The sequence below is a fragment of the Rhinolophus ferrumequinum genome, chromosome 19, assembly GCF_004115265.2.
Source record: "Rhinolophus ferrumequinum isolate MPI-CBG mRhiFer1 chromosome 19, mRhiFer1_v1.p, whole genome shotgun sequence".
Taxonomy (NCBI): Eukaryota; Metazoa; Chordata; class Mammalia; order Chiroptera; family Rhinolophidae; genus Rhinolophus; species Rhinolophus ferrumequinum.
In genome coordinates, this window is record NC_046302.1 from 54,278,871 (window position 1) to 54,294,376 (window position 15,506).

Sequence of the window (15,506 nt, forward strand, 5' to 3'; positions counted from 1 at the left end):
ATGTCAGACATGATGGATTGGGTTTATCCAAGCTTTTCTATTTTGATTTCAAAACAAATGCTTTATTTGATGGTTAAAAATAATTTCACTTTAATGGTTTTTTTTCAGATGCTGTAGATATTGATCCGCCACCAAAGGAAGACGTTTTTTCCCTCCATATAATTTTTTCCCCTGTCTCATAGTTTTTGTTTGTTTTATGTGTTTTTTTGGAAAGGAGCCAAGAAAATACTGCTTTGTCAGCACCAATAATGCGTTTGTGGTGATGCTAACTCCATGAAACTCTTTTCCTTACAGTAATGGTTGTAGTCATCTGACCTACAGAAAAATGTATGAATGTGATCTGCAAGTGCATTAGGTGAACGTCACGTAAGAGCTAGCTATTGACTTAGAAATTTGATCTAGATTTATTCCCAATTCTTAGGTGTACAGTCCTCAACATCTCTCCAACTTCCATCTTAGGGTTTCAGTTATTGGGTTAGTGAAGGGATGATGTCTACAAATGCTCAGATGCACAAGTCTAATTCTAGTACAAGAGACTTTATCCACACTTGTCTGCCTTATGACATGGCTTTCATATCCTGGAATGTCTGCAATGCTTTGTGTTTATTTTGTGCTTGAGGAACACATTCATTTTGTGGTTTTATTATTATTTTAGTCAAATTGGACAATCCTCCATAAGAATTGAAGTTATGAAGAGATTTAATTATTGAAAATTAAGCACTTAAAATTGTATTAGATTAAGCAACCTAAACAGAAAAATGAAACAAGCAGTGCTTTCAATGGTTTGGGGTGTTATAACCCCGTAGCAGAAAGTGTGTTTTACTAAACATTTTCCTAATTTCATGTGATATTGTATGTAATTAAGAGCTTTGTTAATAGCCCTTCTACTGAGTCTGTTGTGAAACCAGGGATTCACTTTCATTGTACCCACATTCCCTACGTAGAGTGGGAAGTGTAGTGACTTCAACTGGCGTGTGGATATGGCATGAAGTGTCTTGTATTGTCTAAATAGATTCTAAATATTGTTTATTTAGACAAGTATGATCACCAAGGTAGTAACTAAAGCTACGAGGTCAGAGCTATTCTGACTATTTAGCGACTTTAGTGGGAATAAAGAAAGCTCAATGAATAATTATTCTATTGCCCAATTTAATTTGAACCCGATATCTCCTTTTTCATAGCCACTACATTTGCATTAACTCGTACACCCACTACTGTACTTGGCTGCAGATAGCCCTGCTCTGGGCTACTCGCCATGACTGGGAACTTTGGCAATTTTTTTTTTTTTCTGTAAAAGGCCAGATAGTAAATATTTTAGGCTTTGTGAACTGTAAACTCTTTGTCATGACTGCTCAACTCTGCCAGTGTAGTACAAAAACCACCATAGACGATGCATAATGAATGAACCTGGCTGGCTTCCAGTGAAGCTTTATTTATGGACACTGAAATTCGAACTTCATATAAGTTTTACCTGTCATGAAATATCCTTTTTTAATTTTTTCAACCACTTAAAACTGTGAAAAGCAGTCTTGGTTCTTGAGTCATGCATAAATCTGACCTATATCGTGTTCTTTGTATGGGCAACAGTACATGCACAGTAAAATTTGAAAAGCACTGATCTACACAATTTAAAATTTATTCATTAATTATATCTATAGAAACGTCATTTTATAATAAATTTATACATACTCCTACTTCCTTACTAATTTTTTTATACCACCTCTATTGAGATATAATTCACATACCATACAATTCACCCATTTAATGTATATAATTCAATGTTTCTTGTATATTCAGAGAATTGTGCATGCATCACCACAATCCATTTTAGAATATTTTCATCACCAAGCCCCCAACACAACCCTAGGCAACTACTGATTAGTGATTTCTATTGACTTGCTATTCTGGACATTTAGTACAAATAGAATCAGATGTAGTCTTTTGTGACTGACTTCTTTCACTTAGCAGAATGTTTTCAGGGTTCATCATTGTTGTAGGATATATCTGCCCTTCATTCCTTTGTAATACTGAATAGTATTTAATTGTCTGGGTATCTTACATTTGAATTATCCATTTATCAGGTAATGGGCATTTGGGTTGTTTCTACTTTTTTGGCTATAATAAATAATACTACTATCAACATTTATGCACGAGTCTTTATATGGACATATTTTTCATTTCTCTTGGGTGTAACCATAAGGGTGGAATTGCTGAGTCATATAGAAATTTGCCAAATTTATTTTGTTATGATTTCTAATTTCATTCCATTGTAGTCTTAGAACATACTTTGTATGATTTCAATCCATTTAAACTTGTCAAGGTTTGTTTTATTTCCAGGGTTGACCCTGGAAAATGTTTTGTGTGCACTTGCGAAGAATGTGTATTTTACACATTAAGTTGCTGGAAGAGCAAGAAAATACATGTCTGTATACTAATTCACGTATATACTCATATATATAATTATTTCTCTATGTAACTATTTATCTCTATATTAAGTTAAACTTGAGTTCCTACTGATGTTTCCATATCTCATCCATTATCACATGGGTCATTCTAGCCTCTTTCCCTTGTTTATTTGTAACCTCCCACTTCCACAGTGAGAAACCTGGCTCCCACCACCCTCCATCTATTGCTTAGTTGTTTAATCTCAGTACACATGTATAGTGGTTTCAGAATTGTTAACCTGTACTCTTCTGGGAAACAGCTTTATCTATAAGAGAATACGCTTAGTGATTTTTGCCATTGTTCTTACACTTTCTAGTCATTTCCAATTACTTAAATCAGCACCTCACCCACTTTAGTGAGACTGCTTCATGCATTTGAAATACAGTCAGATTATCTAGTCAACTCCAAACGCCTTCTTGGGTATACATGCTTTCCACTGAAAGTCTTCCGCAATGGCTGATTTGCATAAAAAGGGAGCCTCCTTTAAAATGGCAAATGCTGAGCTTTTGTTGATGTGATTTCGTACTTATAAAAATTAGTGATTCTCTAATCAGAAACAGTTTTGGAGACAAAGAGGAAAAACTGAGGGTTGCTAGATGGGTGGGGGGGGGATGGTGGGGGGGAGGGTGAGGGGATTGGAGGGCAGTCGGTGACCACAGGATGGCCACGGGGTTTGAAAATTAATCTGGGGAACTTAATTTAGTGGTTACCAGAGGGTAAGGGGGTTGGGGGGTGGGAGATGAGGGTAAGGAGGATCAAATATATGGTGATAGAAGGAGAACTGACTCTGGGTGGTGAACACACAGTGTATTTTATAGATGATGTGATACAGAATTGCACACCTGAAATCTATGTAATTTTACTAACAATTGTCACCCCAATAAATTTAAAAAATAATAAAAAAAAATTAGTGATTCTGAGTGTTTCACCTACCTAAATGACAGTCACCATTAATAAACTTAGCTATAAGCATAATCGTAAAATTCATCTTCCAGTCCAAGTGCTTCGTCTTACAGGTGATAAACTAAGACGGAGATCCATGCAGCAAACTGTCACATAAAGTAATAATAGGCTACTCTAGGAAAAGTGTTCTTTTCACCATTCTTGCCTATGTTTCTCTCAGATACAATTATTATCATAAACATAACTAATATTCTCTAGTTGTATTCCTTTCAGAATTTTAAATTTTCTAAGATACCTAGAGTTACTATAAGGCAGAAATAACAAATACTTCACTCCTTACTAGGTTTTAATAGCGTATTAGACTTCTGGATCAAGTGAATTAATGCAGGGAGAACTTTGATTTCTGTTTTGGGCGTTTTTCCAGGAGATTCCCTGAAGTATCGCCCGGCTCTCGCTGCTGGTAAGAATACTTCTCCCAAGGAAAGCTCTAACCTTGCCAGCTGGGCAGTACTAAGAAACTCTAAAGAGTCCTCCATTCCAGCATTTATTTGTTTAGACTTTCTATTTAAAAGTAAGGTTTAATAAAACTGGATCTCCGCAATCTACGTATCCATCATTAATGCTGGAACTCTCCCTGGGCCTCATTAATTAATCTTCAGCACGATCATGATGTACGTACCATTACTCAACATCTCTCTTGGTTTGAAGCTACTAAAACAGCATCTCATTAGAGCCACTGGCAGTGCTTACATTATGTTATTCACTGTCACTCTCTTGCCAGGAAAGGAGAAAACAAAAGTGAATTTGTGTTGCTCTGAAAGGTCCAAAAAGCCGTATAAAAGGGATCAAGAACTGCATAAATCACCCGCGTTTCTAGATTGTTGGCTCTTTTGTAGTCAAATCTTGCAATGAGTATGACGTGTTGGTTTAGTACTCTTACTATGCCTCTCTCTCTTTTCTCTTTCTGTCTTTACGCATGCACACCTCGGTGCATATTGTCTACACTATTTGCAATGAAAGAGAATTACATAGTAAGTTAGATTATTCACTGCCTAAACTGAATCATAATTATACACCAGGCATTATTGAATGCTCTGTAAATTCCATTCTAATCTTTATTTAATAATCGGAATTCCTCTTTGATTTTTTTTTTCTCCTTCACTCCCCTATCCAAATAACCAATATTTTTTTTCATTGCATTTTGACAATGAAAATGCAATTTTTGTACTGGCTATTTTTAAAAAATTCCCACAGATTTTTATAGTTCATCTCAGACCTTGGTTTCATTTCTCAATGGACTTCAAACTGTGTTCTCCAAAGAAGATTCCCTGTCTACAGTCTCTGCAGTCTCAATTTATTTATGCAACTAACGTTTATTTAGGCACTATGGCATCAACGTGGAAAGGAGTACAAATATTTGCTGAGTCTCAGCCCGTGTTATATTAAGTGATAATTGCAATATATCACAATGAGTATCCACAACAGAGTAAGTCGACTCTCTGCCCCAAATGTCCCTGGTATTTTTTTCCTTTAAATCATTGCTCAAGTTAATTCTTATTGAACAGAAAAGACTCCTTTTCCTACTTAGCTTATTAAAATTCGATGTGCTTAGATTTAATATTGTTTCTCTATTCCATGAAATCTTCAGTGACAGTCCAAATTCAAACAAAACTCTTATTCCTAAAGTTCAATATTATTTAGTTTGGGTACTCCTCTATTTCACAATTCCACAGATCTCTAACATGTTGTTATAATAACAACATGCTAGCCACTTAAGACACATTATCTCATTTTTGCAGCTTCAGTATATCAAATTTAGAATCAGAGAGGCTTAACTCTGCGTCTTGTGTCTGGTACTTTCTAGTTGAGTGGCTTTGGGCTAATCTGTTAACCATTATTCCAAATCTATCAAATTGGAAATAGTATGGTGCCTCGTAATGTTATTTTGGAGATAAAATAAGATAATACATGTGATCATATGAAAGGCTCTCAAAATATTATTGTTATTATCTATATGATCACTATTTTATACACTACTAAATTGATGCATGGAAGATGCAGGAACCTAAACAAGATCACACTGTTAATAAAGAGCAGAGCTCAGGTCTCTGATTTCAGAGCTCTCTGCCTCTAAGTACCATACTACATTGTCTATGGTACATTTTTATTTTTCTCATGACTGAAGGGTTATCTTTTATACTGTAATTATTGAGCAGACATTACCTGCATCTTACGGGCAAAAACATTTGGTGTGCCCCATATGTTTCATTTTGTGTAATATTGCACATCTAACACTGGCTTCTAAATCTACCTGAATCTAAAGGTAACGTTAGGCTTTGAACAGGTAAAAAGTGAGGCTGTCAGCAGGTGCTGCTCTAAGGGAGTCACCAAAGCTTAGCGAACCAAGAAGGATGAGAAATGGCAAAGTAAAATTGTACCGGACAGAGTTAAACAGGCAAGAAAGACTTCAGTCAAGATTATCGCAATAGGAAAAAGAGATTGAACTCAACTCTTCTGAAAACCAGGAGGACTTTAGAGCACTGGGATGGGCTAGAAGAAAAATGCTAGCCATCTGTGTTTGCTAACTGGTACATAAGTTAGGCTCCTACCATCCCACAGAACTGGGAGATAGGGGCCCTGTCTTAATTATTACATTTCATGATCATTCCAAGATCCTTGAGAAAGACATTCCTGTTTGTAAACCTGTCAAGAGGCTAGGAGAAAATCTCAGGCAGAGAAAGAATTGGCACTTGGAAGTTTTCTAAAATAAATGAGCTAAGAAAATGGAGATCAGGGGCCTAGAGTTAGAAAGAGAACTATCTGAAGTTTAATCAAGCTGGGAGCAATGTTAACACCATTTTGGTCAGAAGTCACCCTAGTCCAAAATATGTCTTTAATCAGTGTATTCCATGTGTGTCAGAATCACCTGGAGAACTTGTTAGAACATATGTTGCTGGGCCCACCCCCCAGCCCACCTCCAGGGATTCGGATTCATAATTTGTTCCCAGGTGATGCTGAAACTGCTGGGCTGAGTACCACACTTTGAGAATCATTGCCCTGGAAGGTTGTGTGTCCTCATAGCTGGGTCACCAGCTAACCCTCATGGGGAGGGAGCTCAGAGAGATTCAATCTAGACTATTATTAGACCTTACACAAGTCATCCAAAGTTAAGGAGAAAATTAGTTATCTAGAAATTTGTAGAATGTTTTCAATGAAAGATGATGACAGGAAGTAATACAAACATTCTAACTTTTTGGCAGATTCTTATATATAGTTCTAAATTGGTGAAAACAATTTATGTATGTATGCTAGCATCTTAATACCATATTCATCTTTATTTTGACTAAGCAAAAAATACTGTGTCACCCAAAAAAATTCTGTAAAATATAATAGCTTTTCCTTTTTAATTTTTGCTTAAGGAATTTTAATTGGCTAGGTTTAATTGGCTAGAGCAAGGTTTAAATTCATAACCAACAAGTATTTTGCAAATAAATGCATAAGTCCATTGGTTAATATTCCCGCTTGAAAATTTCTCAAATGAATAATATTACCAGCCACTTAGAGTCATTAATAAGTGTAGCCTTTTATTTCTTAAGGCTGCTTGAATTTTATAAATGAATTTTTCATTGGAAAGCCAAGATTTGTCAGGCAGTACTTTTGTAGGCTGATGGCACTTATCAAGAATAAGCTCCTGATTTCACAGTTTTTTATTAACTTAAGTCAAGACCTTTGAAATGTGTGCCAAATTTAGTTTCTTGTTTGGCTATTAATAAACTCAAAACTTTTTTTCCTGTGATAATTTGATAAGGAAAGAAACTAATGTTTTCAGATATAAACACATGAATATTTGTTAATTTTCTATGTGATTTTTATCCATGTCCTACTGTTTGTTCCTGACTTAAATAGGTTAAACTATGGTATCATTTAAATCATTACATTTAGTCTGTAGAGATTACATGGAAATTTATCTTAGATGATTTGAGACTAATCCATGTCTTCGTTTCCAATTCACAGTTTTGGTTTATGGTGAAATATTAATAGAAATGGAGAGCATTATAGAATTTTATTTTCTCTCAGCTTGTTCTAGTCACTTTCCGCACTGATCGAAGAGGATGTAATTTCTCATAAAGGTGACTGTAGTATTTCTCCCACTCCTGATTTCATTTCTATTATATATGTTTTCAATATCGAGTCCACCTCAAAAGTCCAGCACATACAGATTCTTTTGTTCTCAGTCTATGCCCTCTCTTCCCAATGTTATTCTCAGTCCTTTTGACATTGCTCTACCATTTTATTAGTTAAGCCCCTGGATGTCACCCATCTGAATCTTGTTTTCCCCCCTTTTCTTCACTCTGGCCATAGCATTTCCATTCTCAATAAAATATAGCCACTATGTTGAGAACATTTGGGTGTTCCTTTTAAATGGACATCTCATAGATTTAGATTAAAATTTGGTAATATTTGAGAGCCCTCTCTTTTATTTGAACAAAGAGCTCTGGTCCCGTCCCAGTTTTACAGCCATTGCCTTGGGGAAGAAGCACGTTTATCAGACATATTGGCAGCGTTGTTAGTATTATTTTTAGTCTACACAGAAATACTTTTATGGTTCTGCATGAAACAATATATGCAATAAGTGCTAACCAAAGAAAGGGTATTTTCTCATTTAAAAAAGTGAAAAAAAAATTTTCCTGTCAATTTTAGGCAGAATATATTTAACCATTCAAAACTCTCATTGAATACATTAGGTAATAATTCTCTTAACAAGTTAGATAATATTTTTTAAGAGTATTCAATAGCTTTAAGATATTTATGGAAATAAATTTGCTTTAAAACTCAAATATCAGTGGTGGTTAAATATTCATAAATGTGTGCATTGTTTTCTCCGCCAACAGCCTTATGAAAAACCATCAATTTCAAAGTCTGTTCTTTTGGGACCAAACAAACACAGACAGTCATTTTGAAAGGTGGTGACATTTTTGATACTCTAAAAGAAATAAGGAGAGATGAAAGTACAGATACGCTCTTTAAAAAAAAGATATCACATGTTCAGTTATGTTGACCCAATATTTTATCCTCCTTCAGAAAAAAAGGATTGAGTACTGAAACAAAACACTGAGTCCTCTGCATTATGTGGAAACTGCTTCGTATTTATTTTAAATTGTAAACTGCATATGTTTAAATGAATATATATTATATATTTATATATATAATATTGCTCATTACTAACATAATTCCAATATTAACTCAAAATCAGTTCTGAAAATTTTCCTTCTTTTTCAACCATTCCAGTTGTGTCCTTGTTATCCTGTAAAAAATTGTTTTAGTGTGGCTTGTCGTGTCTTCTACAATACTGAATAAGTCATGCCTTACACTATGGCAACAGCTTTTTCTATTCAGTCAAATTAAATAAAAATATGGTGCTAGGCATTATGTCACATTAGATGATAAAAATGGAATCGATTCATATTATGCAAATATAATCACTCACCTGACAACTGCAGGAAAGGAACTTTAGTAATTGTTTTATTTAAATGACTGATATGAGAAGTGTGTGTGAGAATGCATTCCATGTGCACCAAATCATTATTTTGTTTTCAATATCTGATAGAAAAACTAAGGACTTAAACTTAAGTTACAATATAATGAATTTTACCTTTTGTAAGTGTAGATCCTTAGAAACTGCTTTATTATTCCTCTTTCAATTATTTGTCCCTTGGTTTGAAAATCAAGGTAATTATCTTTCTTTTTATAATTCTTAAATTATTGGTTTTTATACTTTGATAGAAATGTTTGATAACCAGCAGATGCTTAGAGATTGGAGGATGGGGGGAATTGCCAGAAATTTCTTTGTAGGGGTGTGTGTGTGTGTGTGTGTGTGTGTGTGTGTGTTGTGTGTCTGTATTTTCAACCAGCAAGAGAGTTAATAGTATCTCTCATCCAATCAGGTCAGCCTTATTCAGATCTATTCTTTTAAGTTTTCTAAGGTAAGGGAAGTCAGCTCTTGCCAGTGAATACGACTTGTGGATATATGAAATGTGATATATTATTCTAAAGAGAGTTATCATTTAAGATCTTAGTTCTACAGTTACTTAAGATAAAATATTGTAAAGAGAAGCAGTTGAACAAAATGCACATTCTTTGTGGTTCTATACTTTCTGTGTAAATCTAAATTACAGCAGTTATATTATTTTATAATTAGTTTAGCTGATCTGCATAGAGCCAAGCCTTATGTATCCATTCTTTGAAAACCAGTGTCTTCCATCTAGTTGGTTTGCAATAAATGCTTGTATATTTTAATATAAGTCAATCAATTTATTTACTTAAAAATATGTCTGCCTAGTCCCTTCGGAAAAGGTAGAGTGGGGTGGGATACAGTTTTTAGAACACATTTATATGTGTATTCAGTAACTCTTTTATGTACTGAAATACATACATACTCACACAGAATGCCCTTGCCTCACTGCATTCTGTGTTGGACATAAGTCCTAGGTATAACTAAGGTATTTAGGAAGATGATCTTAAATAAGATGAATTAAAATGCAGTTCCCATTGTAAACAGCATATTTATAAAGCCAAGAACCCGAGTCTAGGATACAGATAGTTAGCATGTGCCTTAACCATTAGGCTCAAATTAAGTAACTATAAAAGTCTAGGTCTCCCCAGCAACACAAAACACGTCAGAATTTCCGGTCGTGTTTGCTCCTAAATAAATTGAGAATCCGAACCCCTCTCATACATCGTTGCTTGAGTTCTGCCTTATCTCTCAGCCTATGTACTGCAATACTCTCTAGAGAATGTACTCACCAGTAGAACTGCTGGTCATTGGGACACTTAACTCTGAAACGACTTCAGGTTTTCAAAATCAGCATGCCATCATACACTATCTCCAGCCATGGATTAGAGTCCCAGCTCTTTTTAAAGATGGTTGTGACTGCTTGAGGTTATTTGCACTTACGTGTACATTTATAATCACCTTGTCAATGTCTACTTAAAATGTCTGCTGGGATTTGGATTATGATTGTGTCAAATCTATAGGAATTCGGAAAGAACATGGTATATCTCTCCACTTACAAGTCTTCTTTAAGTTCCCTCAGAGATGTGTAGTTGTCAGGACTGATGTCTTTCCTGGATCTTGGTATATTTTTTTCTAAGTATTTTATGCTGTGTGCTACTGTAAAGAGTTACTGTTTTGTTTTTTAAGCTTTAGTTTCCAATTGTTAGTTGCTAGTCTAGAAATGCAGTCATTTTTGCATTTTAAACCTTGTATTCTTGGCTCACTCATTAGCTCTAGTTGGTCTTTAGAGATCTCTTAGAATTTCAAAATATGGAATTATGCTATCTGAAAATAAAGACTTTCCTTCCTTCCTTCCTTCCTTCCTTCCTTTTTTCCTTCCTTCCTTCCTTCCTTCCTTCCTTCCTTCCTTCCTTCCTTCCTTCCTTCCTTCCTTCCTTCCTTCTTTCTTTCCTTTTTTCCTTCCTTCCTTTTTCCCAATATTTATGCCTCCATCTTACCTCTTTACCTCATTATTCAGACAAGAAAACTTATCCTGACTATAGTCAGATGACTCACCCTTCTCTTACACCTGGATTTAGCAGAACTGAGTTTGTGGGAGTAAATAACTAACCTACGCGTCCTATTGCTCCTAGTAGCATTTTTCAACCCAGGCGTCGTTGTGCTCTAGCTGTCAATTCTCCAAAATTACATTTCTCTATAACGAGCAGAAAGTACGATGCTTAATATATACATGAATTCAGAGTTGTCAGATTGTAATTACACAAAAGGGCTAACTGAATTTTCAGATGCTGACAGCTTTAAGTGTTGACAGTCCTCCGCTAGGCTAGTTTATGGTGACCAGCAGCAAAATCCAGGGCAGCATGGTTATGTCACACTAACCTGTCCTCAGTCCCCAACACGGCTGTGGGAGACACTTAGCTGGAGGAAGCAGCTCTTCCTTTGGCTTTTTTGTAAATGTTAAATCACCCTGACTTCCAGAGTATATTTAAGACGCCAGCAGCTATTTTTAATTGGAAAATTCCTAATTTTTCACTAACTAATAATTCCCACACAGCTTATCTAACATACTTAAACCTTTAATTTAAAGATTTTAATGTGTATATTTCTTTATTTCTGCTTTTAACATGGAGCAATTACATTGTGCAGAGGCTAATGGTGTGTGTTCTAAATTGGTAGATTGGTGTTTTATAAAGGAACCATTGAACATTGATGTGATATTTTATTATAGTTTAGAGACAGTGTTGAAGAAGTGAGCTTGTTATGAAATATAATGTTTCCCTAAAGGCTGGAGGCATCTTTTTCTTTCCTCAGTTCTCACAATAGGCTTGACATCAAATAAATTTGACATAGTGGATGATTGTCTTCTGAATGATCCAAAAAAAATTGCATAATTTTGTTTATTTGTTCCAAAATGTTAAGATTATTATTGTATGTTTAATCTTTAAGTTGATTTGTATATGTCTTTGTTTAAAGGTATACAATCTATAACTGTGACTCCAGTATATTATTGTATATATTTTAATTATATAAATTTTCCTTTCTGCATGATTGTCATTAAGTGTTGATCATTTAAGTGTGACATTTTATTTATAATAAAATTGACTAATCAAAAATGCAACTTGTATAAAACATGATATAACTGTCTCACTTTTTAATGGGAATATGAAATAGTGGAGAAATACTAGGCCAGGATCACCAGAACTGAGTTCTAATCTTAAATATTTAATTAAGAAGTCCCAGTGATTTCAGCAAAATTATAGTCTCCATTTTCTCATCTGTGAAATTAAAAGTAGGATTCAGATGATCTCATTAGATACATGATATTTACAGACAAACACCTGATACTTTCATCGTAATAAGTAAAAACCAGACAGAATCATTTCTAATTTGAATATAATTAATATAAAAGTCTATTCAAAATGAAACCTGTTAATATATACTTCCTGAAGAGTGAGAGTATGAATATGCTTATGTGATGTGATCAGGTCAGTCTATAGTGTGGGAAGGCCATGCCCTAAATTATCATCTGCCTAAAGCAATTGTCATGGGTACCAATTAGATAACTGTGATACAAAATTGCCAATATGTAAATGAAAGATGAGATTCTCACAAGGTACTTAAGAGTTTTGAACACTGGCCTCGCCACCGCCAATCTGTGTTTATGGTTCTGCACTCTGCTTCAGTAACATCTGTGATATTGGACCTCAGTTCGTCCCCATTTTGCCTTAGTCACTGCATTCTTCTCTCTCGTTCTCCTAACTGTGGTCCTTATTCTTTGTATTCTTTGTACATGCTTCAACCCAGGCTCAAATTCAACCTAACAGGGATTTGTTGCTGTACCGTGGCTATATATTGTAAATTTTGAATCAAATGCATTGAATTTTACCTCAACTAATCAACTAATCTTTAGCGCATTAAAACTATCCCACTAGAACAATAAATTTTCACAGTCATAGCTCTTTCTGATTCTTATTACAGAGAAAGAAACTCTCATATCTTATAAGCAATAATACTTTTGTTTTCCCAAGCTTGGGAGTTAGCAAGAATTAGAATGAAGGAATATACTGATGTGAAATGATGAATTTTTAAATTTTCTCTCTTAAAAATCTTCATTATGCAACATTTAAATTGTTCAAAGATTTAAAAAATAATAAAATCAATATTTATATATTCTCCAACCAACAAGCCTAAGAAAAAAATTTTATCTACACAGTGAAACACCCTTTGTGTGTGCCTTCGTTTGTATTGATTTGCTACTGGCTTTCACTCAAAATATCCAGGTTTCATCATCATCTCTAATGTGTTTCAAATATCATCTCCAGGAATGATATAATTTAACCAATAGCGTTTTGCACTCAATATAGTTATATTTAGCAGTCATTACCTCTGTCCTGTATATTTGATGTACAGTCAAAACAATGCCTCTCAAGCCTACGGTAATAAATTTATTATTCTATATTTGCTTCTAAAATTTTTTGTGCTGCTTTTGACATTTACAATATTTATCTACAGAGACTGATCATGTATATGGTGAGACGTTGGAATAATACTTGTTCTTTGTTTTTTCCAAGGTGAAAAACAAATTTTCCCAGTGCCGTTCATTGAGTAGTCTTTCTTTCACCCCATTGTTGTAAATTCCAGCTCTGTCATGCATCAGTATTCCATATATCTGTGTGCCAGTTTAGGAGCTCCAGAATATTCCCACCTGCCCCTTTATCTATCCCTGCATCAATACCCCACTGTAACAATCATTATACCTCCATTAGAAGTCTTCATATCATAAAGGGAAAAAGTTTTACCTCATCCTTCTGTAGCATCTGCCATGATCTTAGATTTGCAAAATTAAGCAAAGTAGCATGTATGCGTTTTGGTTGGAATTACTTTTATAGATTAGTGTAAGGAGAATCAATATGAATTAAATTGCTCATATACTTCTTCATTTCCTTAGGACTTTTATCTTTCAACAAAGTTCGATTATTTTCTCTGTGATAGTCTTAATCACGTTTCTTAGATTTCATCCTGTTTTATATTTTCAGTGCCATTGTAAAACTTATCTTTTCATCTTATATTTTCTACATCTTTGTTACTGGTGAATTGGAAAGCAATTGATTACTGTATATTGATTTTATTGTTGGCTAACTTGTTGAAATTTCTATAATTCTAATAATTTGATGTGGATTCACTTGTGTTTTTTTTAAGGTAGGTAATATAATTTCCATAAATAATGACAGTTTTGGGTTCTCTTACATTTTCTAACCCTTATGTAGTTTTTATTTTTTTTCTTGATTAATGAACTTGCTAGTAATTTCATATGTATAATATGTGTGTGTGTTTATGTGTATGTATGATGAGAATGTCCTTTTATATACATATACATATATACACACACACACACACACACACACACATATATATATATATATATATATATATATATATATATGTTCCCAATTTTAAGGGGATTACTTCTATATTTTGTTATTATCATGTTCCCGATTTTAAGGGTATTACTTCTATATTTTGTTACTATTAAATATAATGTTTCTACTTTTTCTTAGGCTATATTAAAAATAAATATTTAGAGTTCTTCAGAATTCCAAGCCAAAAAGAAAATGACTTAGAATGGGATAATTCAGATAAGCCTCAAATTTTCTTATGGAACTTTCGAGTCCAGAAAATAATATATCAATACCTACAAAGTTCTGAGTGATAGGAAATCTTATCCAAAAAATCTTGTACTTGGCCAAATTATTATCCAAATGTCAATGAAATAGGCACATCTTCTTAAATGTGAAAAATCTTAAACATAACACCTAGAAAGAATTATTGAAAAATAATAATGAAATGCAAAATCCTGCCAAAAAATAAATGGATAATGCATAAGGAAAGGACCAACTCCAAAGTCCACATAATTAGCACACAGTCTCACAGAAGCAAGGATTTACAAAGAAATTAATCCAGTCAAATAGTCAATGGATATAAAGACATGTGGTCATATTCAAGGACGTAAGAACTCAAAGAATATACCTACAAACCCTTCTTAGAACAAATAACTTGACAATAAAGGCAGGACCATTGAAACATGTATGGGTATAGTAACCTCAGGAAGAGAGAATCTATGGTAAAAGGATTTGGTGAGCATTGAATCCATTGATCTTTAGATGATTTAGTCAATTGTGAACAGAATGCAAGACAAATACCATAGAATTTGATATGTAAAAATATGACTAATGAAATAAAAACTGCTAAATACATATATAGAGAGTTAAAATGAAAAAGTAAAATGAATGTTTTGCTCTGATTAAATGTAGTTTTATTAAATATATCTCATTTTTATAAAATTAACTCTGAATATCCATGTATTTACCATGAACATGACCAAAGAATTTTTATAGAACCTTGGTTATTCCTATTTGATGAAGCCTTTTCTGTCTTCTTTACAATTTTATCATGTGTGAAATTTTTATAATTAGTATAAATGTCATTATTTTTACAAAAAATTATCACATCATATTCTTATTTATTACATTGAACAAGAAAAGACATATATAGCCTATTAATTTAGATGTATTAATATATCCACAGCATATCACAATATTTTTTTGTTTTAAAAAGAGTCTTAATTGTGGTTTAGTTCAACACC

General features: G+C 33.8%; 1 protein-coding gene across 1 annotated transcript in view; it reads left to right on the forward strand.

Moving 5' to 3' along the window:
* Positions 1–15,506, forward strand: part of DOK6 (docking protein 6) — a 289,477-nt gene that overhangs the window by 59,964 nt on the left and 214,007 nt on the right. The gene's annotated exons all lie outside the window — the stretch shown is intronic.